Here is a 27,185-nt window from a genome sequence, read left to right as displayed (position 1 = left end):
TGATAATGATGAACACAGGTGGCTGCTTGAAAGTTTGAAAGCTCTGACTTACAGCCACTCAAGTAAACCAACACCTGTTGTTTTTCACCCCCTTCCTAAGAAGCCAGCATCTCCTTTCTTTCCCTGGCTATCCTGCTCATGGAGCACCATGGCCCTGCTTCTGGAATCTAAAAAGACATTGTCCAAAATTAACACATGGTTACTTCTCTAACCTTTCTTCTGACTTTTGAACTGTTGTATATATGTGCATGTGTTTGTGTGTATAGTTTTGCCATAGTTAAAATGTTAGATTTGTTTCTTCTTTTATTTCTTTAGTAACGTTTATCAGTGTGTCGCTTGTACTACGAAAACTGTTCTGTAAATAAGCCTTTTAACTTTTCAACATGTTTCTGTCATCTTTTAAAAACAGTTTAAAGGAGCACCCTTACTTCAGAATAAAGAAGCAGAGGGCATGATTCACAGAACTAACTTAAGACAAAATCCTAAACTTACTACCATTTTGGTATTCACAGAAGGCACTTACTCATTTTGATATTCACAGAAGGCACTTACTCATTTCGGTATTCACAGAAGTTAGGAGTCTGTTGTAAATAGGTTGTAGTAGACAGCAGGAGACTTCTTGGTAGTTATAAGTTAGGTTTATTGAGTTACAGCAGAGAAACACAACTCGCCAGCTGACCAGACCTTCAACTGTCAAGTCTGGAACCTCCAAGTACAACATAGAATGTAGACAGGCATTCTGGGAGGCTAGTAGGTAGGAGCATAGAGGAAAGTGCGATGACAGCAGGTGGCCATTTTGGAAGGAGAACTAGTTGACTACACATCCTCCTCCTTTATCTAGAAAAGACAAATGACCGCAGATGGCCATGTTGGGAGGAGCATATGTTTACTACACATCCTCCTCCTTTATCTAGAAATGTATTACACACCATCCTCCTCCTTTATAATAGAGAGAAAAATAAAGATAGAGAAGGCAAACGAGCGTTAAGGGGCAAAGAGTGTTGAGAGTGAAATGTGAGGTGAGGCATATCACACAAAAAACAACTAATAGGTATCACCACCACCTATTCCCCTTAAACTGAAAAAACAGGAAAAACAGTCCGCTTTCTCCTATCTGTCCTTGACCAGCAAAAAATATAAAGAGACAATTCCCTTCTTCAACCTGTTTTACGCTCGAAGTTGAAGATAAAAATTCAACTGAAGATAAAATTTGAACTATAAGTCCCGGTCTGGTTCTGGATCCCTCTAACAAATTCTCAAACTCTTTCTTAAGTATTGGATTCTTTGCTCTGGTTGAGGACCTCAGAATTAGATTTTGTTTTTGGACTCTAAGTGCAAGAAAATATTTTTCTGGATTTTCTTACATTTTCTGATACTGGACTCTTTATCTCAGTACTGGGGCACAGAGACCCCATTGCAGGAACTTCTTCTTGGTTCCGGGAACATTTGTACCCTTCTAGTTTACAGACAAGGTTAAGAATTCCCTGACCAGCTTCCAGATGTGGAACGTAAGACCCTGTTTTGAGTCCTCTGACCCACTTGTGGTCAGCATACCAGTCATGGGCATTGTGCTCTTTTGAACAACCTTTGTCCAGTCCTTGTCCACTCTTGGACGACCATTGTCCATTCATAGTTGTGGGAAAACCTTTGTCCCCTCTTGATGACCTTTGTCCATTCCTAGTTGTGGGAAAACCTTTGTCCCCTCTTGGATGACCTTTGTCCACTCTTTCTTCTGGGACGACCTCTGTCCCCTCTTGGATGACCATTGTCCAATCCTAGTTGTGAGAAGACCTTTGTCCACTCTTTTATCCTCTTTTAGTTTTGGGATCTTAGTCCTCATCTGGTCCTGGAAGCTGTGTGTCCTAATGATTTCAGGTCCTTTACCACCTACGGTTCTGGGACCATTATCTACCTGATGTTTCACTGACATGGTAGGACTAGCTTCCCGTTGTAGGACATTTGTCACTGGTTTAGATCCAGTGGCCTGCTTATGAGCTCGCTTTCAACTAATTTAACTCCTAGCCCTGTTCCTGGGCTCTCTGTGTTAAGCAGACACTAATGATGGCAATGAGCTTTGGTATTCCGCTACCATCTGCCAGTATAACAGTTTATGTACTCCCTTAAAGTGCCCCAATAGTGTATGCACCTCAACCTCTTCATGGTAATGTGATGGGTTAATGTTTTAATACAAATAACACAATGTATGCTTGGTTCTGAGCTCTTTGACACATAACTTGGTTTTCCTGGTTCCTTACTAGCAACTTTATTCCTGTTCATGGTGCTCTGACCCACTTCTGTTTCTTGACACTTCCGATTGCGTATTATTTTTTATAAGTGGCTTGCTAAAATGGTGATTAGCTTTGCTGGTTTATTTATAGTTGTTCTGTTCTCGCTGACACGTTTCTAGGCTTTTCCCAGATTTGTTATGATTATACAAAAAAAATCCACTAGATGGCAGTGTTGTCAAAGTGTTCACTTTTGCCTTTGGCCTTTTGTAGTTCTAAAATACACATTTGGATGAAATATTATTAAAAATCGAGTGGAATTCGTTTTACGACAAAAAGCGTGAAACTACTAATGCTTAATGTTTTACAATAAAGAGAGCGTGGGGTATCCACTTTTGTATATGATATCTGCAGTGCCCCTAAAGAGCAGGGGTTCCATCTTTATTAATAACTTGGTCCGAAGTTACAAATATAACAAGCATTTACAATGCAACGGTCTCGCCTTTGCAAAAGTTAGAGCTATTGGTATTGTAAATGACAATATTTTTATTTATGTGTTGGTTTTGAAAACAGAGAAATAAATGGCATTGTCATTTACAAAGCCAATAGTTTAATCTCTCGCAAATGCGACACCTATTAGATTTGCAATGCAATAGGTCGCGTATTTGCCTGAGTTTGAGCTATTGACATTGCAAATAACACGTTTTACTTATGTTTCAAAAACACACACACAGAGCCACACACACACACACACACACACACACACACACACACAAACACACACACACACACACACACACAGCCACAGCCACACACACACAGAGCCACATACGATCTGGTCGTCATAGGAAGAATAAAGTATAGGATCCTGTTAGGATTGAGACGTCATAGATAAATAAGACTGACGAGTATTATTGTGAATGTGCAGTATTAATGCATTCACCTCAAAGCATGCATGGTGCATAACAGTGTACATTCTGCTGTGTGCTCAAGACCAAAGCCCTTATCTCTCAATGCCACTCACGCGGGCCCTCAAGCTTACACCAGTAGCCCCATTGCATGATCCTGATCCCATTATCAATCATCCTATTTGCCCTATTGCCCGCAACTTTTCATCTTTATCCCCCTAGCTACCTCCTCAATGGCGCACATCAGTACTCGTGCAGATGTGTGCCCGTGCCTAAGAGGGAATGTTTATAATCATGTAATGCACATACATGTACACTTAAGTACACACCCGTGCTTATTTACAGAGAGAGGGGGGAGGGGGGGCGACGCGTGGGGTGATTTTTTTTCTCATAAAAGCAGCGGTTTCAAAGTCCAAATTCCACGGTGGTTTCATGTTATTGAGCGTGACGTAATTGTGATGAACCACAGACGTTATACATGATGCCGGCTCTTCGTCACGCCCTTTGAAGTGTCTTGTGCATGACATGTAAAGAAGGTCTGTCCCCCAGTGAAAGCTGGGGCCCCTGAACCCTGCAGACAGCAGTTCAAAACTCTCGACCTCTGTAGTCGAAATATGCTGTTTGTAGTGCCTGGCATGATCACTGAAAGTACACACTGAAATATCGTATGTACTGTGTATACAGACAGCAGAACAGTCTGTGCAGGATTTCACTTTCTGTTTAAAAAAATAAATAACGTTTCTTGTTTGGAAAAACAAGCAACTTTCATACTATCGGCGCCCAAATAAACATATCACATAACTGTCTAAAATGTAAAAACCCTGTAATGCTAATTCGGGGTAGTGGTGAAATGAGAGTGTGTCTTCAGCCTGTTGGGTTTGTGTCTCTGTCGTTGGACCAGACCCCACGTCACCTTGGTGTGTATTCTGTGTGCGTGGGGTGGGGCCGATGTGGTGTTTTGCCTCGAAGCAGCCCCACGGCAGGCTGCAGAATGTCGGTAGCTTAATTTACAAACCCAATGTCCAATAAATGTATTAGATGCATGTGGCAGCTAGAGTGAGTGCAAAAGCTGAAACAAACCGTAAATGCAATTGTATAGCAAAAAGATGAAATGTAAACAATAAAAAAACACAACATTGTAAAAGTTGCCAAAGTGAAAGAATTGGTCAAAAACCACTTTTTCCGCCCGTTCCATTCTTACCTTGCCGGGCATAGATCCAGAGGGGATAGCCCATGCTGAACGTACGCTCTGCCTCCCTGACTACGTAAACTCTGCCTCAGCAAAGCCTGCAGAAGACAGACAACAGTCTTCAAGGGGCGGACTGGAAGGGCAGAGAAGTGGAAACAAAAAAAAGCATTTGCAATGCAATAGGTCTCGCGTTTATGGGAGTTTGAGCTATTGACTTTGCAAATAACAATGCCTTTTATTTTTGTTTTAGTTTTAAAAACATAAATAAAAGGCATTGTTATTTACAATGCCAATAGCTGAAACTCTCGTAACTGCGAGACCTATTGCATTGCAAATGCTTGATTTTTAAGCTATCTAATTCACTAATGGGTGCCACTTATAATTTGGTGCCAGGGCCTATGTGCCGTCCCAGTCCAATCCTGTGCCTTATTACATGTGCATTATATCCTACGGCACAGGTAATAAGGTGCACATAATCGTCAAGTTGTGACAGAGTAACCTGTCAGCCAACTCTAAGTCAGGTCTTAAATGTGAATGTTGGTGGGCGTTTCACAGGACACTAGGGGGGGGTCTGCTTGGTAGAGGTGATTAATCGGCATGAATATACGAGGTGTGAATAGTTTGAGGAGTTTTATGTTTCATGAACCATCACAGATTATTTAATGGTGAGTCTAGGGAGGGTGGGGTCTGTGGAAGGGTACTGTGATGACGTGGAACCTCTCATTAGCAGCAGCCTGGCAATTGTCACACGCAGAGCTGCCTATGAGTGAACAGCTGCTGCCATAGGAGGTGTCAGACTGAAAGCACATGGAACTGAGATGGGCTCCGTGCTGGGTCTGTGCATGGGGCACCAGGTCCGTGCTTCTGGCATAGCGAGGTGGTGGCAAGTCCTCCACACAATGCGCAGACTATGCCTGGTATCACGACAGATGGCCTGGGAGGAGGAGAGCTTGGTTGGAGTGGCAGAGCCTGGGTAGAGGCTAAGAGCTTCCTGGGCAAGAGCAACTGAGCCGAGGTGGAGGCGGCTGTGTCTGCAAGGGAAGTGCAGAGCCAATGTGGACGCCTCAGTCACTTAATTGCCTAACTCTTCTGGCCCTAGGCATTCCTTTTCACTAAGTTTACAGCGCTCATTGGCGCTCCTCTCCTCTGGACAGTAGTGGCCCATCATTAAGGGCGGAGGGTCCATGTCTCTACTTTTTTCTGATGCATGAAGAGTGTCTCTCAGGATGAGCAACGCTCAGCCTTAGACACTCAAGGATCCGGGCGCTGTACATACGCTAATTAAACAGGTGCCTGGCTGCCTTAGCCGAAATGTGCATAGCTAAATAATTCACAGCCTGATAGGTGTGAGTGTGACCTCGTCAGCCCAGCAAAGATTTATTTCGCCTCCCCCTCATGACGAGGAGGAGCGTTTCTGGTAGAATTGGACTTTTGTTGTTGTTTATAGTATTGAAAATAGAGCTTTTGCAGCTATTGTAACACTGCCTTAAGCCTCCCTTGTCCTGGAGCATCTCCGGGTTAAAGTTCAACATACATTAATGATCCTATGGCTCTCCTTTGTGGTGATACCTGGATGTATAAGTTTATTCTAATTCTAGACTGTTTAGCCCTTATGTTTAAAATGCACAGTTTGTCACTCTCTTTTCTTATGTTGGCTGACATTAGCTCCGCCCACACTGCTTGAAGTGTTAGGTCCCCCCTCCTCAATTATTTGAGGTTTTGCCCCCCGAAGTTGTGGTCAAGTTATGCCCCTAGTACAGAGGATGGGCAGGGGGGCATATCATATTATTAGGATCCAGGTGGGCACAGAAGAATGTGCCTTGGTGCTGCAGAGGGTGGGTGGTGGTGACACAGGGTGGGTGTTGGCAAGGAGCCTGTTGTGAAAGCCAAGGACCTTTTTGAAGTCTGCTGAGCTTTGGGGGGGGCGGGAACAGAACCTGGATTGGGGCTACAGAGGCTGGGGGGGTCACTGGGCCTGGACGTACACTGCAGAGCTTCAGTGGAGGGCACGGAGCCTGGAAGGTTTCCGACAGGGGTGAGGGCATAGAGCCTGGAAGAAGGTTTCCGAGCAGGGGTGGAGGGCACAGAGCCTGGGCAGATGGTGTTGGAGACCACTGGACCATGATGGCTACTGCAGTGTTTGAGTGGAGGGCCCAGAGCTGTGTAGGGGCCAAATACCTTGTTTTGAGTCTGCAGAGGAAGAGGAATAGAGTGTGGGTGGGGCTATAGAATGTGGGCACACGCTGCCGGCCAGGGACACAGGTGAAAGGTGGTTTTGCCTAGTGGATCCACGAGATAGTTACAGCAGAGATCTTGTCCCTGGAGTCTACATTCTCTGATGACCCGAGTAATAATCCTGGCGTTCCCACTTGATGACATTGTGTGATTCTCGGGAAATCATAACACGCCATGGACGCGACACCAGGCAGCTGTGCCGTCTGGTAGGCTTGACCTAAATAGGCTGAAAGTTTTCAAACCATTAAAAAGATCTTGTTATCTTTGACAGCAGAGTTAAGAAAAGCACTGCTTAAGCGAGCAAGCAAACGCACATGATATGGTGTTTTTATACCAGTGGCAAATAGGATAGAAAGAGGGTTCAGGCCATAAACTGCCCCACATAAAGTGAAAGGTCATGAAGTTCTGTGCTAGAGTAGCATGAAAACAATACTTATGATTCCTCCCAATTAGACAGAATGCACAGGATACCACTAACTAATCTAAGCATTACCGCACCCGCCACATTACATCGAAATTTAATTCCAATTATATCTATGTCAAAAGTAACCTAAGCATCTGTTTCTACCCGTAAGGCGGAGATGCTAACACTTGATTTCAGGGATGACATCTCACTTTCAAACGCAAATACTAGCTCAAATATTTTACACCCAAACACTGCTCTGTTTCACTAACTTATGGGAGCCATGAATAATGAGATAATATAATTTTATGAGAGAATACTTGGTGCAAATGTGATCATGGGTCATCGTCACATGACCAGGAAGAATGCTTTGTACATTGATGCATTTGCAATGTTTACTTGAAAGGCTTGAATGTAATGAAACAAGCGTCAATCGCACATACTACGCCCTACAGCAGACATACTGATCCACAGCACAATGCCAGAGTAACTGTGCCACAAAGCTACCCATCTCCATGGTATACCAGTGCTTTAGTGGGATTAAAAGACAGAAGGATCTATAAACGTGGCACATGCAAAGAAGACGAGGCTTGAAATCCGCCTATCGAGGCTTGAAACGCAAGCTTGAGCGTTGACGGAGCTTGCCGATGAAGGGTCTCCTAGGCAACAAGCGCCAACAACAGGGAGACGATGACGTCGGAGCTACTGCTGTTGTTGGGGCTAACGCTGCACTCGAGCTTCAAGAAGTACTCACAAGTACGCCACAGGAGCACCATCAGCCGGATTTGAGGGGCACTACGTGGAAATAGGCGGAGTCCACACGCAGCAGGTTTGTTTCTTGTCGAGGATGTTCCGCTGTGTACTGCTAACTGGAACGATGTCTTCAACACATCAAGTATCAGCTGGAGGTCTACAAAGCTTGCTGGCCAGCGTTCAAGACGTCGCCAAAAATTGTAGTAAAGAAGCTGGAGACCACGAAGGAAGCACAGCTGGTTTATTGCAGGAAAGTAACAGGAAGCAACCACGACACAAGCTGGCCAGGCATAAACTGTCGCCACCTAGAACACGAGGAGGGAACAGAGCCAACTACATTCTGGAATGGAGAACACAGGTAAGGATCGTGGTACAGCATAGAAACAGAAGAAAGATAAATATACAACAGAACCCTTCATAAGAGGCTTGGCATTATGCAGTTAAGGACATGGTCTAAAAAAACATGTGAACTAAAATCCTTGGCCTGACACATTTAATTTAATTTAATTTAATTGCGGGTTTATATAGCGCTAGGAATCGACTCCCGGAGGAGTATCTCCACGCTTCGACCGCTGGGGAACCCGTCCTGGCTCACCCTGAGAGATGGTCCCTGATGGGTATCTCTAAGGTGCGACCAAGCATCCCCGGCGGTCTAGGGGGGCCGTTGTGAAGATGAGGCAAGCTGATGCCCAGAGTTGCCGAGTGTGGTTTCTGACTAGAGTAGGCACCGAGGCAAGAATTATCGAGTCCGCTGACCCTGGTCCACGACCCTGCCGCGTCGGGAATCGAACCCTGGTCCCGGGCCGTTCTCTGCTTACGGGTCTGCAGCCTCTAACCAGTGAGCCACACTTCTCCACATCACGACACCTCACAAGTATATGGGTGCCTATGAATCCTATATTCAAGTAGCCAAACATATTAGGCAATAACAAAAGCACAGACCTAAACAAGTCAGACCTATTGAGTTTGCCAATAGTCGTTACCAGTGATTTTGATTTAATGGCGGGTAAATGAGTAACAACAATATTGTTACTAATTAGATTGAATATGTTCCAATTCCGTAAATATTAGATTGTGAACGTACGAGACTGGGAATTTAATATTACAAATGTCTGCTTAAGACAGTGTCCTAATAAATGTTTCAGTCGCTCCTGCTTTCCTCTTTACATATCTCTGCCTTAATGATGCCCTTTTTAATCCCACATCTCCCTTTCTGAAGCCGCTTCATCTGTTTATCACACAGTTCTGCTCCTTCTTCATCACGGGTTTTCAATCTCTTTGGCTGCATGTACTGTCTTGTCTATTCCATGTAAGCATAATTTCCTCAGACACAAATACCCACTCCTCAAGGATAAGAACTGTATATTATTCTTTCTTTGCCATCGTCAGCATCTCAACAGCTGCCGTCTTTGACGAACTTCGCAATAGAATCATGATTAATAGGTAAATGACCATTGCCTTTGTGAACCCCGTAGAGAGGCCAAATATTGGATGAGCAGCTTGTATTCTGGACACCGGTAGGACTCAGTGAGGGGCACTGTGAGTAAGCTGCACCAACTTTAGGCTCAACTTGAGAGCTCTCAATCGTGCCCTGTCAAAAACGTCCACGCACAAGTCGCAGTATGCATTGTACAAGACTTATGTGGTGCACGAACAAATAAACTACAGAAACATTATCAGTGAAAAGGAAATAATCACAGGGAACACGGACACCTGTAGAAATCACTCTTAGGTAAAACGTGCGAAAAGCACAGAGACCGCCTTGCTGACAGATTACCTTCAGTTTGTACGTTCATTGCTGAAAAAGATATCTGTATGGCTTTTTAAAAACGTTACACTGTCGTTTAGAATTCTTCCCATTTCGAAACTTGAAGCAACTCAAGTTCATCTTTGGATTTGGTGAGCCACCTAACCACATTATTTGCCTGTGCCTCTTAGTCAGTTTTTTTTTTTTTATGACAAGGACACCAACAGAAGACTCTGGAGGGACTCGTTTCAATGTCAGTTTTTAATGACAGCCAGTGCCGAGCACTGGAAAGACCCGCTCCAGTTGGAGCGCTGGAGAAGACTTGCATGTTTCTTTTCAGCTAATGGCACTAAGCATAAGGGTGCCATTAAGCCCTATTAATACCAAGAAATGTGAAACAACATGTCCCAGCATGCAAATCGCTGCTACCTGCAATAAGTACAATCATGATTCGAAATCAGATGAAGGAAACTGTAATCCCCGGCACAAAACAAATTATACAGGTCTAATACAAAAAGCGTTATCCAGTAGCAAAGCTATCGCTTCGAGATCAACTACCACGCCCAAAATCCCGCAGTTGTGAAGGAGACTGTCAATGATTAAGCCAACAATATGCATATTTTACCCTTCTCAACTGTCCTCCTGACATAACACTCAACCAATGCAGGTAAGGAGACGAATAATAGTGTCCCTTTTCGTCCTACAAACCTCCGGCAGAAGAGTTCACCGATAATGGACGTATATGCTTGTCCCATAACGGCATCCTTGGCTACACAGGGCAGTTGAGTTCCCGAAGAGTCAAATATGCTCTATTTGTACCAACTTCCATAGCTGTCACTCACCGGAGAAGCTGCAACCGTTCCAGCGCTGATCGACCCAGGGGGGGATCATGGCAGGTCTTGGTGTGATGCTGAAGGAGGCTGTGCCGCCGTCCTTTCCTCCCTTCTTCGCTAATGACAGGCACGCAGGCTAAACACCGGCAACAATTACACAACCAGACCTCGCCCTATCCGCACTCCTCATTGGACAATCTTTCAGAGCTCTTCTTTTTTTAAAATTTTTATTTTAAACATTTTTATTATGAGAAGCCTGCAGCCCATACACCATTATGAGTGAGAAATAAATTATGAGCCACTGCTCTGCGTTTTATTCGTGCACAATGTCTTTGAACTCTGGTCACTGCTGTCTTGTTTCTCGTTCTCCTCACTTTTCTCAAAGGGAACCTCGGGCCTGGTATACATGGAGAGTGTTTCATTCCCAGGATCACCGGTGACGAACGATAATCCAGTGGTTCACCGTTTCTTCAGCTTTATGGGCATCCAGGAAGGTGCGAGCAGTGACTTCATATTCCTTTTCAAAGCATGTCTGCCGTCAGGGTTCCTGCCAGTGAGTGTTTGGGTTTCCTTCTATTCTGCTGTAGACAGACGGCCGCAGTCTTTCGTCCACTCCTATATTCAGTGGTTGAGCGTGCTCGCAATCTTTTGTTGCTATGTTTCCACGGAAACGCTTTGCGTCACTTCTGTGGGCGGGGCTATGTGTTCCACTGAGAATTGAATAGAATCTTTGCTTGGTGGAAGCGGGGCTCCTTTATTGGTAACTTCCCATGCAATTTCAAAGAGCAGCAGCTCTTCCACGTGGAGGTTGTCTTCTTCCCATTGTGAAGCCCATCCAGAGAGGTCACAGAGAGCGAGCACACAAGAGACATGTTGCTTACTTCCTAGCACCTGTATTGACAGCCGGCGCTCGCACATATTCACTTCTGCTGGAATAAAGTAAAACATTTACTGGCTGCCCTGCACCCCCCCCCCCAGCCAAAAGCCTGCCCTGAGCCCCTCTCCAACGGCCGGACAAGCTTCCCGTATGCAGCTTCAGAAATGTGTTCCTACAGAGATAAGGCGACTGGTAGAAACAAGCCGTGAGCGTGCACACTCCCGAACTTCCGGTTTCGGGATGTGCACGCTCACGGCTGTCGTGGGGCGGGACTTCCGTCTTTGCGAGAAGCCCGCCCCACGGAGTGGATGGCCCAGAGGAGCGGTGGCAGCAGGAGTGCCGGCTGATGCGGTAAGTGGGGCTTGGGGGGCTTGGCACGTGTGTGTGTCTGCGCGTATGTGAGTGTGTTTCTGTGTGTGTCTGCGCATGTGTGTGTGCGCGTCCACAGACCCTGGTCGGCTCGTTCACGCTCGGTCTCCCTTCGGAGCGAACTCGGTGACAATAGGTCGAGAGAGCTCGACCTAAAAAGAAGGTAGAAGACATCCATACTAAAGCTTGACGGCTCTTTTGAGTCCGCACTGCCAAAAAGAAGTTAGAACCCTGCAGACAGGACCTAAAAGTTCCAAATACCATGACACCACTATGCTTTTAGTGAGGAGTACATTGACTGTAGTGATGCTGGATCCTACGAATATATGATTATACCACGATTTAAATTACCACGCATGGCTTTACCACGCGAATTTTACATCGCAAGTGGCTTTACCACGCTGGTATTAACAACGTAGGATTTTACTACGCCTAGAAACGTCTTACCTGCACGTCTTTCTCTACGAGCCCTTACTTCCATCCTCCATTGAAACAAGCGTCAAAACACGTATACCAAAATAAAAAAAGGACTGTTTTTTTGACGTACACGGCACGTCTTTGGGGGAGGCTCTTTCCTTTTTCTTTTAAAATTATGTTCGTTTTTTTTTTAAAGTAAACTGCTTGTTATTTTGTGGGGGGGAGACCCCCCCAGCCCCCCTCTGCCCCCCGCTTGTTATTTTTGGGGGGGGAGACCCCCCCCAGCCCCCCTCTGCCCCCCAAGCCCACGCAGAACGACTCGAAGGAATACCACGTCTCCCCCCCAGCCCGTGGTAAAGACGTCGTGGAAGGCACCCTGCGTGGAAGGCACCCTGCGTGGTAAGTGTCACGTGGTAAACGTTAGTAGTGGTAATGCCTTCGTGGTAAATGATGTTTCCCGGATCCTACAATTGGATACCAATGAGAGTGTGATTAGAGGTCAATGTAGAAATATAATTTGCCAAGTTCTATGCCTGCCATTCATCATCTTAAAAACCAGTGCCGTTAAATAAACTGAAAGGCAAATGAAGTAATAATAATCACTATGTAGTGGTCACTTTAAGTAGCTCGTGTCATTCGCGTGGTGTGTCACGCGAATGACACGCGCTTTATGTTGTGTTTTAAATATGTTATCTTTTAATGTACCATCCTCGCGCGATGCCACCGTTCAATGAGTTCACCTAACGGAAGTCTGACTCTCCGTTAGGATGTTCGTTGGTACCTGGACATGAGCAGAGGCATCGCGCATCGGGTGGAGTTTATTTTGCATACTTTGGAATAAAATCCTTTATCCATTACTACCGCTTCATTGGATTATTCAACATAACATTTGGCGACGAGGATGGGATTACTCCACCCAACACCCACGCAAAGATTTTTGCTTCAAAACCAGATTTGAAAGTTTGGACAAACGTACCTTTCATCGAGAAACCGAATCATCGTCAACATTTTCTCGAGGTACACTGGTTAATGCGCATTAAATTGAAGAAATACTAGGACACGTCAAAGACTTTATTCAATTGTGATTGGCTGTAGTCCTTGATCTTCCTTAAAAATAAAACCCAGGATTGGTTTACCTCAACCACAAGACAAAGACTGCCTTCTATTTGTCACCGCGCCTCGACTATAAGACAAAGACTACTTTCTATTTGCTACCGCGTCTGACGAATCAGAGAGGCGCTCATCGACAAACTTTTACTTCAAACGCCGAACCTGAAATTGTCACTGCTGCGCAATTCAACCGGAAAAAGACCGATTGGTGAGAAGTATCAGGGAGAGAGGAAGCGGTAAGAAGTATCTATGCGCATTTTTCACAGCGATGCGCACGCTTTAAAATAACTCCCACCACACATTTCTTTAAACCGGATTAAACAGCGCACCGCTTCAGCGATGCGCACGCTAGGTAATTAACTCTTTGTCAGCGCATCACTTCAGCGATGCGCACGCTTGATAATTAACTCGCTATCAATATTTTGTCTTCAGCGACGCACATTACATTGAACGACACACCTCTGCATATTTGAAATTATCTGTGAACTCTCACAATTGTCAGACGGTGAACTCTTACATCTGTCAGCGCGTTACTCCAGTGACGCGCACACTTAAAAAAATTATAAGAATAGAGGGTTTTATTAGACTTTGCCTCTAGCAAACCTATGGTCGTTCCAGTGACAAATTTACTAATTTATTATATATATTAAGAGTAATTTATTAGCATACATGCCTAGGCCATTTTAAGTTTTATTCAAGTGTATTGTGAACTTTCAAATTAATTACAAGAATGGCAAATTTACAACTACAACACATTACACAACCACCCCATTTTTTGAACAAACCAGGCAGTCCAGAAATAATTTGGAAAGAATGGTATTCTTTATTTGAAAATCACCTTGTCGCTATAGACGCTGTGGGATTTTCTGCTGAACGAAAATTCGCTTTACTTTTTGGTTGCCTGGGCCAAGCAGCTGAACGCATTTTCAAAAGTATTCCTCCAATTCCACCCCCTGCTGGCCAAAGTGGTGACCGTAACTGGAATGTTTATTTGGAGGCTATTGCCCGTTTAAAAAAACAGTTCTCAGAAGAACCAAATATTATGTTAGAAAGACATAATTTTTACGCCAGAAAACATAAGGAAGGGGAAAAGGTAGAGGAATATATTTCTACTATATTTCTACACTAAGAGTGTTGGCAACTACTTGCGATTTTGGCCCTCTGTGTGATAATTATATCAGAGACCAATTCGTATTTAGTTGTGCTTCTAGAAAGATTAAAGAAAGAATTCTAGGTTGTAAGAACCCAACTCTAAGTGAAGTTATTGAACTTTCTTTAAGCATTGAACGATCAGCAATCACAAATAAGGTCATGGATGAATCATCCAAATGTAGTGTTAATTTAGTGAATTCCTCTGAGTCTAGTTTTGATAATGCTGTCTGCGCTGTAAATTTTAAGAACAAGAACACAAGATTTGTCCAAAGGAGACCGTCTTCTTCCTGTTATAGATGTGGATCCAAGAACCATTTAGGTAACTTCCAAGGATGTCCAGCTATGGGTAAACGTTGTGTTATTTGCAAGAAAATAGGGCATTTCCAGGGTGTTTGCAGGAATACTAAGAAGACAGTTTCCGTCAACTATGTTGAATCCGAAATGTTAGATGAATGCACAAATTCTTTTAACAATATAGTTGTAACACTAGATGATGAGGGAAAGGTAAACGATATTAAAGGTCCCCTGTGCTCTGCCATAATAGATAATGTACCTTTACAAGTAATGGCGGACTCCGGGTCTCCATATACCATCCTCAGAGATTCAACTTTCTATGATTTATGGAAGAGGAAAGTTGAATTACTGGAATCGGATGTAAACCCGAAAGCATTTGGGGAAAAGAATATTAATATGATTGGATATTTTGAAGGTTTGGTACAATGCTTAGGGAGAGAAACAATTACCAAAATTTATGTAGCTGAAAAGGGCAAGAACATTGTAGGGTGGATGGACCTAGCTCACATGGGATTATATTTGGTTCCAGGGGACGAAAATCCAGTTAAAGTAGGCGATTTACCAAAGAAGAAAACTGAATGTATGTCAATAGAACAACCTTTAGACACAAAACAAATGATGGAGGAGTTTAAACCTGTGTTTAATGATACAGTGGGAACTGTAGAAGGATTTGAGCATAAAATAAGATTGATACCAGGAGCACAGCCCATAGCTCATAGAGTTAGGTCAGTTCCTCTTAGCGTTCGTGCTGAATTAGAGAAGTCTTTGAAAATCCTATGTGAAGAGGGGATAATCCAACCTGTAGATTCTTCCCAATGGGTCGCCCCTATTGTCGTAGCCCGTAAAAAGTCTGGCGAGATTAGACTCTGTGCGGATTTACGCGGATTAAATAAAAATATAATTGTAGATTGCCACCCTCTACCTAAGATCCACGAACTTCTGGCCAACCTAGGTGGTGCTAAGTGGTTCTCTTTGATAGATCTGAAATCGGCCTATCACCAAGTCGCTCTGGCAAAAGAATCACAAGAGTTAACCACTTTCATCACACCTTTCGGCGCATTTAAATTTTTGCGCCTTCCTTTTGGCCTAGCTTCTGCTGGAAGTGTGTTCCAGAAACTAATGGACACTCTCTTTCGGGGGGTAACAGGGGTACAAGCCTATCTAGACGACATTTTAATATATGCCAAATCATTAGAAGAACATAATGTCATATTAAAACGTGTCCTCACTATTTTAATGGCTAGAAAAATGACTGTTCGTGGTGACAAATGTAAATTTGGAGTAAATGAATTGGATTATTTGGGTCACACAATTTCCAAGGAGGGGATCAAGCCAAAATTTTCTGTAGTAAGAGCTATTGAAGACGCTAAACCTCCATCAGACAAGGATTCCCTCAGATCTTTTCTCGGCCTGGCTGAATATTACGCCAGATTTGTTCCTGCTTATTCGAATATAGTTGAACCTTTACGTAAGTTATTAAAAAAGGGGAATAGTTTTATATGGACCACTGAGTTAGACAGAGTTTTCAATGATGTGAAAAAGTTAATTGTATCCGCCAAAGCCCTCCACGCATTTAGAGATGATTGTTTCTCATCTATAACAGTGGACGCAAGTATGACTGGGTTAGGAGCAGTTTTGACACAGAGAGTGGGGACGAATGAACAGACAGTGGCTTTTGCATCACGATCATTGAAACCATTTGAGACCAGGTACAGCACAATTGAGAGAGAGACGTTGGCGTGCGTGTGGGCTGTACATAAGTTCAGGACGTACATCTGGGGTAGAAAGTTTGCACTCATCACAGATCATAAACCCCTGGTTTTCATCTTTGAGAAAGTGAATTCTTCTAGTATGTCAGCTAGACTCATGAGACTAGTCAGTAAACTGCAAGAATTTAACTTCGAAGTTAGACATATTAGCGGGGGGAAAATTTTTAGGGCGGACTGCCTTTCCAGGTTATCTATGATTAAGGACGATGAGGAGGATACTTGTCAGGAAGATATTGAGTGTGTTACCCTAGTAGACGCTGTTGAAAGCCTGTCTCCTATATTGTCTGAGGAAGGCTGGAAAGAGACAAGTGACAGTGATCCTGTTCTTTTACAAGTTATACATTACGCAACCCACAACTGGCCAGAATCTAGGAATCTTGAAGGGGAATTGAGAAGGTTTTCACAGGTGGCTGATGAAATTTCAGTGGAGAATAACATTGCTCGGCGGGGGGATAAATTTATACCTCCTTTCAAACTTAGACCTTTGATCATTAATGAAGCACATAAAGGCCATTTAGGTTCCACTAAGACAATCATGAAGATAAAGGAACATTATTGGTGGCCATCTTTAGACTCACAAGTTAAGAGTTTAATTGACTCATGCCCTGAATGTTTGGTGTCTGATAAACATTGGCATATGACAAAGGTTCCATTGTCCCCTACAGAATTTCCGCATACTGCTTGGGAGAAAGTAGGTATTGATTTTTCAGGACCTTATTCACTTCTTGAACAAGATTGTAAATATGTCATTCTTTTGGTGGATTATTATTCTAAGTGGATGTACCACGATTTCGTAGAGGCCCCTGATTCTGATTCGACCATCTCATTTTTGAAGGGAATTTTTAGTATTGAAGGAGCTCCTAAAGTACTGGTCAGTGATAATGGGACACATTTTGTGTCAGAGAAAATGAGAAAGTTCCTCAGTGACCTGGATATTAAACAACTTAAGGTCGCATTGTATTCTCCATCCTCCAATGGGTTAGTAGAAAGGGGAAATAAAGTAATCAAAGAGGGAATTCAGACTGCGCTGGCTTGTGGGACAAATGCTATTCAATTCGTTAAAAACAAAGTTTGGCATTACAATACTTCCCCTCATTGCACCACTGGTGTGTCTCCTTTTGTTCCACTTAGAAATAGAGGTTCACACTCCAAATTGTTTCCTTCATGGCTTGAAAAGTTGTCTGGGAAGAAAAGTGTGGATGTGGATGCTGTTCGTAATAAGGTTATTGAGAAACAAAGGATTATGAAGGAAAAATTTGGACATAAATGTTCCGTTCCGTCAGTGGATATTTGTACTGGTGACTGGGTTTTAATCAAAAATCCTGTAAAAGGAAAGAAAGGAGAGTCAAAATTCCTCCGACCTTTAAGGGTAATCAGGGTCAGCAGAGGTGCAGCATTTGTGGATAACAAAGGTTGGTGGAACAAACGTCATTTAGTAAAGGTTTCACCTCAACAAGCTGACATTATAAAAAAATTTAAGAAGGAGGCTGTTGATTGTTCTGAATGGTGCCATTGGTTAGACTATCCAGTCAACACTGGTAATGATGTAAATGATCAGACACAACCAGTCCGGTTACATGCAGACCGGGCACAGACAAACTCCAGCATTGTTTTACCCCCTGTTTCATGCTCAAGGGATGTTTCTTCTTCACAGACAACGTCTTCACGTGGGAGAGTTATCAAAGAACCTAAGAAGTTCAACGATTTTGTAAGATACTGATTTCATGCTAACCTCATTTTATTATTTCTGTCCATTATTATAAGGGGGAAGGTGATGTAGTGGTCACTTTAAGTAGCTCGTGTCATTCGCGTGGTGTGTCACGCGAATGACACGCGCTTTATGTTGTGTTTTAAATATGTTATCTTTTAATGTACCATCCTCGCGCGATGCCACCGTTCAATGAGTTCACCTAACGGAAGTCTGACTCTCCGTTAGGATGTTCGTTGGTACCTGGACATGAGCAGAGGCATCGCGCATCGGGTGGAGTTTACTTTGCATACTTTGGAATAAAATCCTTTATCCATTACTACCGCTTCATTGGATTATTCAACATAACACACTATTATCTATGTAGGGTACTATACAAATGAAATTGAACCAATTCAAGTTACTAGGGTATTAATAAGTGGTAGATAACTGTATCACAGGCTGCGAAAAAGTTGAGCCTGATAAGGAGGAAGGGTCATTGTTGATAGCCATAAATAGAGACTCTTTTCACTACTGTTTTGTTAGCAGAAACACTGCCACATTGGATTTTGAAGCCATGCTGGTAGTTGTGTTGGTAGTGATTGGTGTTGATTTGGTACTGCAACTGTGTGCGAGCTCCGTTCTTGATTATCTTACCAAGGAAAGATATGTGCATTATGGGTCGATAGTTAACTAGATGGCCTGTATTTAGGTGTACTTTTCCATGTTGAGGAATGGTGTGAATGCGTCATTGTACACGGTTCTGCACTAGCCTGAGGCTTCTGTCTTGACATCGGTGCTGCCTCACTCTAACACAATTCATTCCTGTAGCCACAATGCCACCAATGAAGAGCTACAGTGCACGTCAAGCAGGTACCCTCAAGTAAGGTTGCCATGGAGGAAAGATTGCAAAGGTAAAAATCCCCCAAAAGCAGATAGAAGACATTCGGAGAAACAGCCCATGAGTTGGTGATAATCAGGACACTAAATTACCCAGTGCTGAGTAGAGGAGAACCAGGAAATAGGGCATTCGGAGGAGAGACTTGCAGAGGATACTTCAATCCAAGTAAAATCATGAGGAAAAACAACGGGACAAAAATCTAGTGCAAGTGACAAAAAATACTGTTAGCTGCATTTCAGCGCACCTTCCCATTAATTACCTCGGCAGTATTTTATATTAAGGAAACAAGATGGGACATCTCAAGAACTAAAGCAACCACCTTGGATTGGGAAGCAGCAATAGGAATCCACTGCATCCAACATCGTAGGTTAAGAATGATGGTTTAGTTCCGCTCTGGCTCTTCCTAGACAACTGTGGGACATGGAAGATTCCAGAAAATAGCAAGTGAAGTCGCCGGAAGTACAGCAGCCATCTTGAAAGGATCAGCAATACCTAACTATCCATGGCGCCCACCATCTTAGATTGGGACTAATGATATAACCCAGCTACTCTTCTTCCTGAAGAACTATGGGACAGAGAACTCAACATTCCAGTTTGTAAGTAAATGACTTTCTGAAATAAATAAGCGTTCTCACTTTTTCAGACTAAGATTTGTCTTGAAGAGGTTTAGCCTTTTAGGAGAAATTATGTGCATATTTGTGTACACTGAACACAATTTTGACATTCTCGAGGCACAACAATGTTGCTGAGTGACTTCATTATTTTAAAGGGGATACTTCCTTCTTTATGGGAGTAGTATTGAGAGAGGCGAGGATGCCCATTAGATCTGCAATGGAAAGAGGAATGGAGGTGCAAGGAAAGCAGCAACAGAGTGTTCTTCCAGCACACCATATTTATCATCTGATGCTGCTGATATTTCTGAAGTCCAAACAAATATAATACCTCACACTGCAATTCACGCCTTGCACACAGTTAAAACAAGCCATGGCATAGCCAATAGGTCTCGTCTATGGGACCTTATAAGTGTTTAGCCATGCAGCACATTATCCTGTGCCACCATGGGTTGAAGGGCCATACAACTGCTGCAGACTGTGTGAACGGGCTGTGATCATAGGTCCCGGATTCCGGGAAAGGCACTGTGTCCGACGGGATCGTTAAGCACTTCGGACTCAAGCATCTCTCCAGCGGGGACCGCTCCGGACTAAAATGCAGAGGCGCACAGGTCATGTGAGGCTTGAGGGTGAGCTGTGGACAAGCCATGCCTCCCGGACTTTACTCGGGACCAGCTGCACGCTACCTTCCAGTGCACCCTACACCTCCCCCTGCAACCTTATGAAAAGCAATGGGCCTGGTTACACTATTTAACAGAGTGACGTTGGCAAAGGAAAGCACGATTTTAAGTTCACGAAGGGAAGGACTGTCTTTTGAAAGGAGAGTTGCCTGGGCATAGGATTGTGCTGCTGCAGACTCTGAGGTTCACCAAGAGTACAGATTGAGGTGGCACAGGGTGGAATGTGGCATTGGATAGGAGGTTGCACATAGTGGGAGATGGCACAGGGTGGGTGATGGCACAGGACAGTGAGCAGGAGAGTGCTTAGGGCTATTAAGACGAAAGCACAAGTTGGGTATAGAGCGACGCTGAATGCAGAGGAGTGTGACAGGCCAGAGTGAACTGTGTGAGATGACGAGAATGTGGCAGGTGAAGCCGGTGTGAGAAGAAGCACTGGGGAAAGGGTTAAGCGGCGCTGATGCCCGAGACTGGGCCCTTCCTCTTCCCCAGATGTGTGTAACCCCTCACCCCACCCCCCCCCCCCACCCCCGTCCTATTTGGGCTGCCCCTCCTGAGGGCGGTGCACCTGGACAGGCGGAACTGAGTCTCGCGGCCTGAGAGAGCATCCATGCACCTATGACTGGAAAGGTCGAGCCGAGTGTCACCAAGAGGTCACAGTATTGAAAATGAGGAACCGTGCTGCAGTGACACGTGGACGTCCTGCTTCTCCAACGTGCACAGCTCTGCCAGGATGGAGGGTGCTGCCAGGGCTGGACTGACCACTCGGCAGTTTCCGGTGGACTTCAAGCTAGTGACTGCTTTCAGAGCAGCAGTAAAAACTCAGCACTCCCAGACTGGTCGCGGCCTCCTGCAGCGTGAGGCCTGTGTGAATGTTTTTGCCAACGCTTGTTTTGGTTTCTAGGTTCTTTCCTGGGTTCTGCATGTGGTATGTGGCTGCACGCTGCCATCTCCTGGGAGGGGAATGAGTTTTGTAGGGGTATAAAAAAACATTTCCCTAAACCATGGGTTGCAAAATAGCCCCAGGAGCAGTAAGGGACCTGGAAACAACAGGTGTCAGAAAGCTACTGAAGTCTATGTAAACGTGCATCGTGTCCTGTACGTGGAGTGTGTTGCCTTTCTTCCTGTTATCACGCCGACATAAACGATTAGTGAATAACCCCAGTACAGTGGGGAAGCCAGGTTAAAAGACGAGCTATATACTTATAACTAAAGTTGAACAGCAGGCGATTTTTATTACAAAAACACGATTTTACAGATTACAATATGCAGGGTTGCAGGTGGGGGATAAGGACTCCCATAAGAATAAACACTCATGTTATAGGACTCTGCATTGATTTTTTTTTGTTGCAGTTTTATATAGCGCAAACTCGACCCGAAGGTATTGGAGCGCTTTAAATGAGTACCAGTTACAGTACTCGAGGGCACATAAATTTTTTGCAGCCACGGGGAGATTATTTAATTTGCTCAGAATCACAGGGTATTGAGCCGATGCGGAGGCTCAAACCTGGTTCCCCAGTTACAAAGTCCACAGCTCTGACCCTTATGCCATAACCTCGTTCCTTATTTCCAGCTTTTGCATTTATAATGGCCGCAAAAATACCACCATAATTTGGGAGTAATGATGATTGCGTTAATAGCAGTCTGTAGGTTTCTTGGCGGTGGAGACACGTGTTCCACAGGCACTGATGCCACGTATAATACTGTACTGGAAAGAAAGACTGTATGACATCACCTTCAGCCTTTGTAAGGAAATCTTTAAGAGCCGCGCTGACCTCTTCCTCTCACGTGTGCAAACACATATTCATGATTTCATTCACTTTACTCCTAGGAAACGGTTGCATCTTTCCAGACAAAGGAGTTAAACAGCTAAGTGACGTTTTCAGATGGAGGTAAACACAACGCTTGCTTTCATTGCTTCTTCACAAATACGTTATTTTTTAACCTAGGAAGTAATCAAAATCAATTGGTATCAGGTTGCACAGGGGCACATATAGTGTGAGGCAACCTGCTGCCAATTGCAGGCCCAAAGAAAATGAAACACAAACGCGGCCCGCAGCCCCGAAAGTGAAACAGGCTAAGAAGTGGGAAGGGTGGGGGGAGTGGGAGAGAACACACAGCGATTCCCTTGCGGGTGCCAGCAAACATCTGTTGCCAAAGCTCGCTCCGGCAAGGGAATCGCCAAACGTGCACGCATTGCCATTGAAAGCAATGCAATGCGTGCATGTTTTTGGCTGAAAACCCTACGCGATTTCTGTAGGTCTTTGCCTATGCAGCGCTCTGCAGCGCATGCGCGCTGCATAGGCGAGACCTAAACAGAAGTGTGCACACGAAACTTGCCAATATTGCCAGTATACATGATGATCGGCGACTGCTCCCCCTAAATTGATTCAGTGGATTTAAGAGTTTTATTCCATTCATCCCTCTCCCAATGCATATAAATATTAGTAACTGGTACAACTGACTTCTTTTTATTTCTCCAGCTTTTATTTTCCCCAAACCAGTTCAAACTGTGATCTAAATAACAATTCCACCTATTCACTAAATCTTTCTTTTCAATAAACCTTTACACTTTGAATCAATTTAATTAAATTATTTTTATACTTACTCATATCTCTATCTCAGGATTCTCCAAAGTCGGTCTTGGAGGGCGGGATCCATGCCAGATTTTTAAGATAACTAAATTTATCTAAATGGGGATATGCTACAACTCTGGCATGGAACATGCCCTCCAGGACCGACTTGGTAGAGCCCTGCTCTAGCTCATTAAAAACTACATTAGGGGGGGCGTGGCTAGCAGCCGAGAGAGATGACTGCTGCCTGAAAGAGCTCTTGCCCATCCGCGGAGATTTATCCACCCCACAGCCGTCAAAACTCGTGTGCGCAGCGTGGAGAGCTGGGGACTTTATCCTGGTGCCCCCCGCTGCATCGTGTGTCCTGGTGGAGCCCCTAATGTAGCGGTGGGCTGACAGTGGTGAGACCTGGTCCCGGAGCACCGGAGAAAGCAAATGGCGGCTCCGGCCCGGGACATCTGACTGCGGTGCCTGGCTCACCCCCGCGTTGCACCCGAAGAGCAGCAGCCCGCCGGCGGACTCAGGTGAGGGGGTGAAGGGCCGGCAGAGGCGGCATTGGGACGCCCCTCGCGGTACGGCGCTGATTGCACTGCGGTGCCGGAGACCCCCAAAATCAAGGGCCTGGCTTTTGGGCCTGCACGGAGCACTGGGGGAGACCAGGAGGACGGCCGCGACGGCGCGAGTCAACGCCTGATCCGCGACCCTGGGGCAACCCGGGGCGCGTGTGAGCTGCAGGGAGGGGGGCGCTGCATTTAGCCCTCACTCCTGAGGAAAACCTGCGCTGAAGACTAGGGGTGGCACTCCAGACCCCCATCCCCCCCCCATTGGACTGGTGATTGCTGCGCTGAAAGGGCCCATTGAGATGCTTTGGGCCTAACTGCTTGGGAGCCTGAGGAGGTGTATTTCCCTCATGGGAGAGACAGCAGCAACCCCAGCCAGCTGGTATTAAAATCCCTGAATGTGGAGGTGTGGAGCCAAGGGAGCACCACGCTAGGAATTAATGCAATCTGATAAAGGGCCCATGGAGGTAATTTTGGAACTTGCTACCCACCTCTAACAGGGGATAGATCTATGGACAATTGTGTACATGTGGAGTGGAGGTTTCTGGGTGCAAACTACCGGCCTAACTGTCCAGCTGGGGGCCAGTGTGGGGCCCGTAACGGAAGATCCCGGAGCTGTACTGCGTCGTCAGCCGGCCCTTTCCTGGGAATCTAGGGGAGAGCAGCAATTGGTGAGTCTCCCAGACGGGCCTAGCTGAAAGTGTTTCCTGAATGGACTGTGGACTGCTGAGTTTATTGGAGGAACCCTGCTGGATGACCAACGGCGACGAGCTCTGTGATGTGAAGGGGGCTGATTACTCTACGGACATTAGGAGTGAATGAAGGGCGACTGGACCACGCACGGAACGGTGGTAGGCCCGGGTGGTATAAGTTAACGTGGTTTGCTCTATACATCCGGCTGTGCAGGTTTTAGCGCCTCTACAAAAATGGCAGCAGGGGTCAGGGGATCGAAGGCCAACGCCCAGAGGCAACTAGCAAAATTTGCTTGGGCTAAAGGAGGTGAAAAGGGTGACTCACCAAGATCGGACAAGAAGGGGCCGGGGGAGTCCCAGGCGCCGAGACCGGAGCCGACTCTACATGATGTTATGGCGGCGATAGGTGGAATACGTGCCTCAGTGGACTCAGTTACAGTGGAGGTCTCGCTGCTTAGAGCCGACTTCAGGAAAATGGATGAAAAGGTGAAAGAGTTGAAAATTGTGATGGGCGCCCTGCAGGCGGACACCTCAGAGCTCCAAAGCCAGATGCTGGAGATGCAGAAAATGCAGGAAAGGATGTCGCAACAACTGGATGATTATGAAGGGAGGGCCCGCCGCAACAACATTCGAATCTTAGGAGTTCCGGAACGGACGGAAGGGCCAGCCGCGGACCTGTATGAAGAGGAATTAATTACAAAACATCTGAAGCCTAAGACGCTGTCTAGTTATTTCTCTATTGAAAGAGCTCACAGAGTGCCAGGTGGTCGGCCTAAACCAGGCGCGCCCGAGGCCGCTGATTGCCAGAGTGTTCAACTATCGCGACAGAGACATAATTTTGCAAACCTCGAGATAGGCCCCTCCCCTGATGAAAATGGACAACTACGTGGTGACGTTCTTTCCTGACTTCACGGCCAAGGTCCAGGCGCAGAGGAGGAATTTTCAAGCGGTAAAAAAGGAACTGAGGGACTGAGAGGTGAAATATGCGATGTTCTTGGGAATAGCCTCTTGGACAACGCAGAGGTGTTCCGCTTTAATGTGAATAATTTGCGCGCTCGTTGAGAGCAAAATATCGCTTTTTAAAAATCCCCGTTTTGTCCGTTTATGTTAGCTTAATTTCTGACACTGTACCCTGCTTTTAAAATTGAATGTGACCGCATACCTGCACTCGAATTTGCCACACTACCGCGCTTAGAGCGGATCACTGCTATCTGGGAAGGGCACCACACCGCCAGAACGGCGGACACCTTGATTGAGGGCAAGGATTGGCTGGTCTAGTCGTCAGAAGGACGCTAGAACAGTATTTAAGGCAGGCAAACTAGGCGGCCAACTACTTGGGAATAGCCTCTTGGACAACGCAGAGGTGTTCCGCTTTAATGTGAATAATTTGCGCGCTCGTTGAGAGCAAAATATCGCTTTTTAAAAATCCCCGTTTTGTCCGTTTATGTTAGCTTAATTTCTGACACTGTACCCTGCTTTTAAAATTGAATGTGACCGCATACCTGCACTCGAATTTGCCACACTACCGCGCTTAGAGCGGATCACTGCTATCTGGGAAGGGCACCACACCGTCAGAACGGCGGACATCTTGATTGAGGGCAAGGATTGGCTGGTCTAGTCGTCAGAAGGACGCTAGAACAGTATTTAAGGCAGGCAAACTAGGCGGCCAACTACTTGGGAATAGCCTCTTGGACAACGCAGAGGTGTTCCGCTTTAATGTGAATAATTTGCGCGCTCGTTGAGAGCAAAATATCGCTTTTTAAAAATCCCCGTTTTGTCCGTTTTTGTTAGCTTAATTTCTGACACTGTACCCTGCTTTTAAAATTGAATGTGACCGCATACCTGCACTCGAATTTGCCACACTACCGCGCTTAGAGCGGATCACTGCTATCTGGGAAGGGCACCACACCGCCAGAACGGCGGACATCTTGATTGAGGGCAAGGATTGGCTGGTCTAGTCGTCAGAAGGACGCTAGAAAAGTATTTAAGGCAGGCAAACTAGGCGGCCAACTACTTGGGAATAGCCTCTTGGACAACGCAGAGGTGTTCCACTTTAATGTGAATAATTTGCGCGCTCGTTGAGAGCAAAATATCGCTTTTTAAAAATCCCCGTTTTGTCCGTTTATGTTAGCTTAATTTCTGACACTGTACCCTGCTTTTAAAATTGAATGTGACCGCATACCTGCACTCGAATTTGCCACACTACCGCGCTTAGAGCGGATCACTGCTATCTGGGAAGGGCACCACACCGCCAGAACGGCGGACATCTTGATTGAGGGCAAGGATTGGCTGGTCTAGTCGTCAGAAGGACGCTAGAACAGTATTTAAGGCAGGCAAACTAGGCGGCCAACTACTTGGGAATAGCCTCTTGGACAACGCAGAGGTGTTCCGCTTTAATGTGAATAATTTGCGCGCTCGTTGAGAGCAAAATATCGCTTTTTAAAAATCCCCGTTTTGTCCGTTTATGTTAGCTTAATTTCTGACACTGTACCCTGCTTTTAAAATTGAATGTGACCGCATACCTGCACTCGAATTTGCCACACTACCGCGCTTAGAGCGGATCACTGCTATCTGGGAAGGGCACCACACCGCCAGAACGGCGGACATCTTGATTGAGGGCAAGGATTGGCTGGTCTAGTCGTCAGAAGGACGCTAGAACAGCATTTAAGGCAGGCAAACTAGGCGGCCAACTACTTGGGAATAGCCTCTTGGACAACGCAGAGGTGTTCCGCTTTAATGTGAATAATTTGCGCGCTCGTTGAGAGCAAAATATCGCTTTTTAAAAATCCCCGTTTTGTCCGTTTATGTTAGCTTAATTTCTGACACTGTACCCTGCTTTTAAAATTGAATGTGACCGCATACCTGCACTCGAATTTGCCACACTACCGCGCTTAGAGCGGATCACTGCTATCTGGGAAGGGCACCACACCGCCAGAACGGCGGACATCTTGATTGAGGGCAAGGATTGGCTGGTCTAGTCGTCAGAAGGACGCTAGAACAGTATTTAAGGCAGGCAAACTAGGCGGCCAACTACTTGGGAATAGCCTCTTGGACAACGCAGAGGTGTTCCGCTTTAATGTGAATAATTTGCGCACTCGTTGAGAGCAAAATATCGCTTTTTAAAAATCCCCGTTTTGTCCGTTTATGTTAGCTTAATTTCTGACACTGTACCCTGCTTTTAAAATTGAATGTGACCGCATACC

This window comes from Lissotriton helveticus, chromosome 7 (genome assembly GCF_964261635.1).
Source record: "Lissotriton helveticus chromosome 7, aLisHel1.1, whole genome shotgun sequence".
NCBI classification, from domain to species: Eukaryota; Metazoa; Chordata; class Amphibia; order Caudata; family Salamandridae; genus Lissotriton; species Lissotriton helveticus.
Note: the sequence above shows the minus strand (reverse complement) of the source record.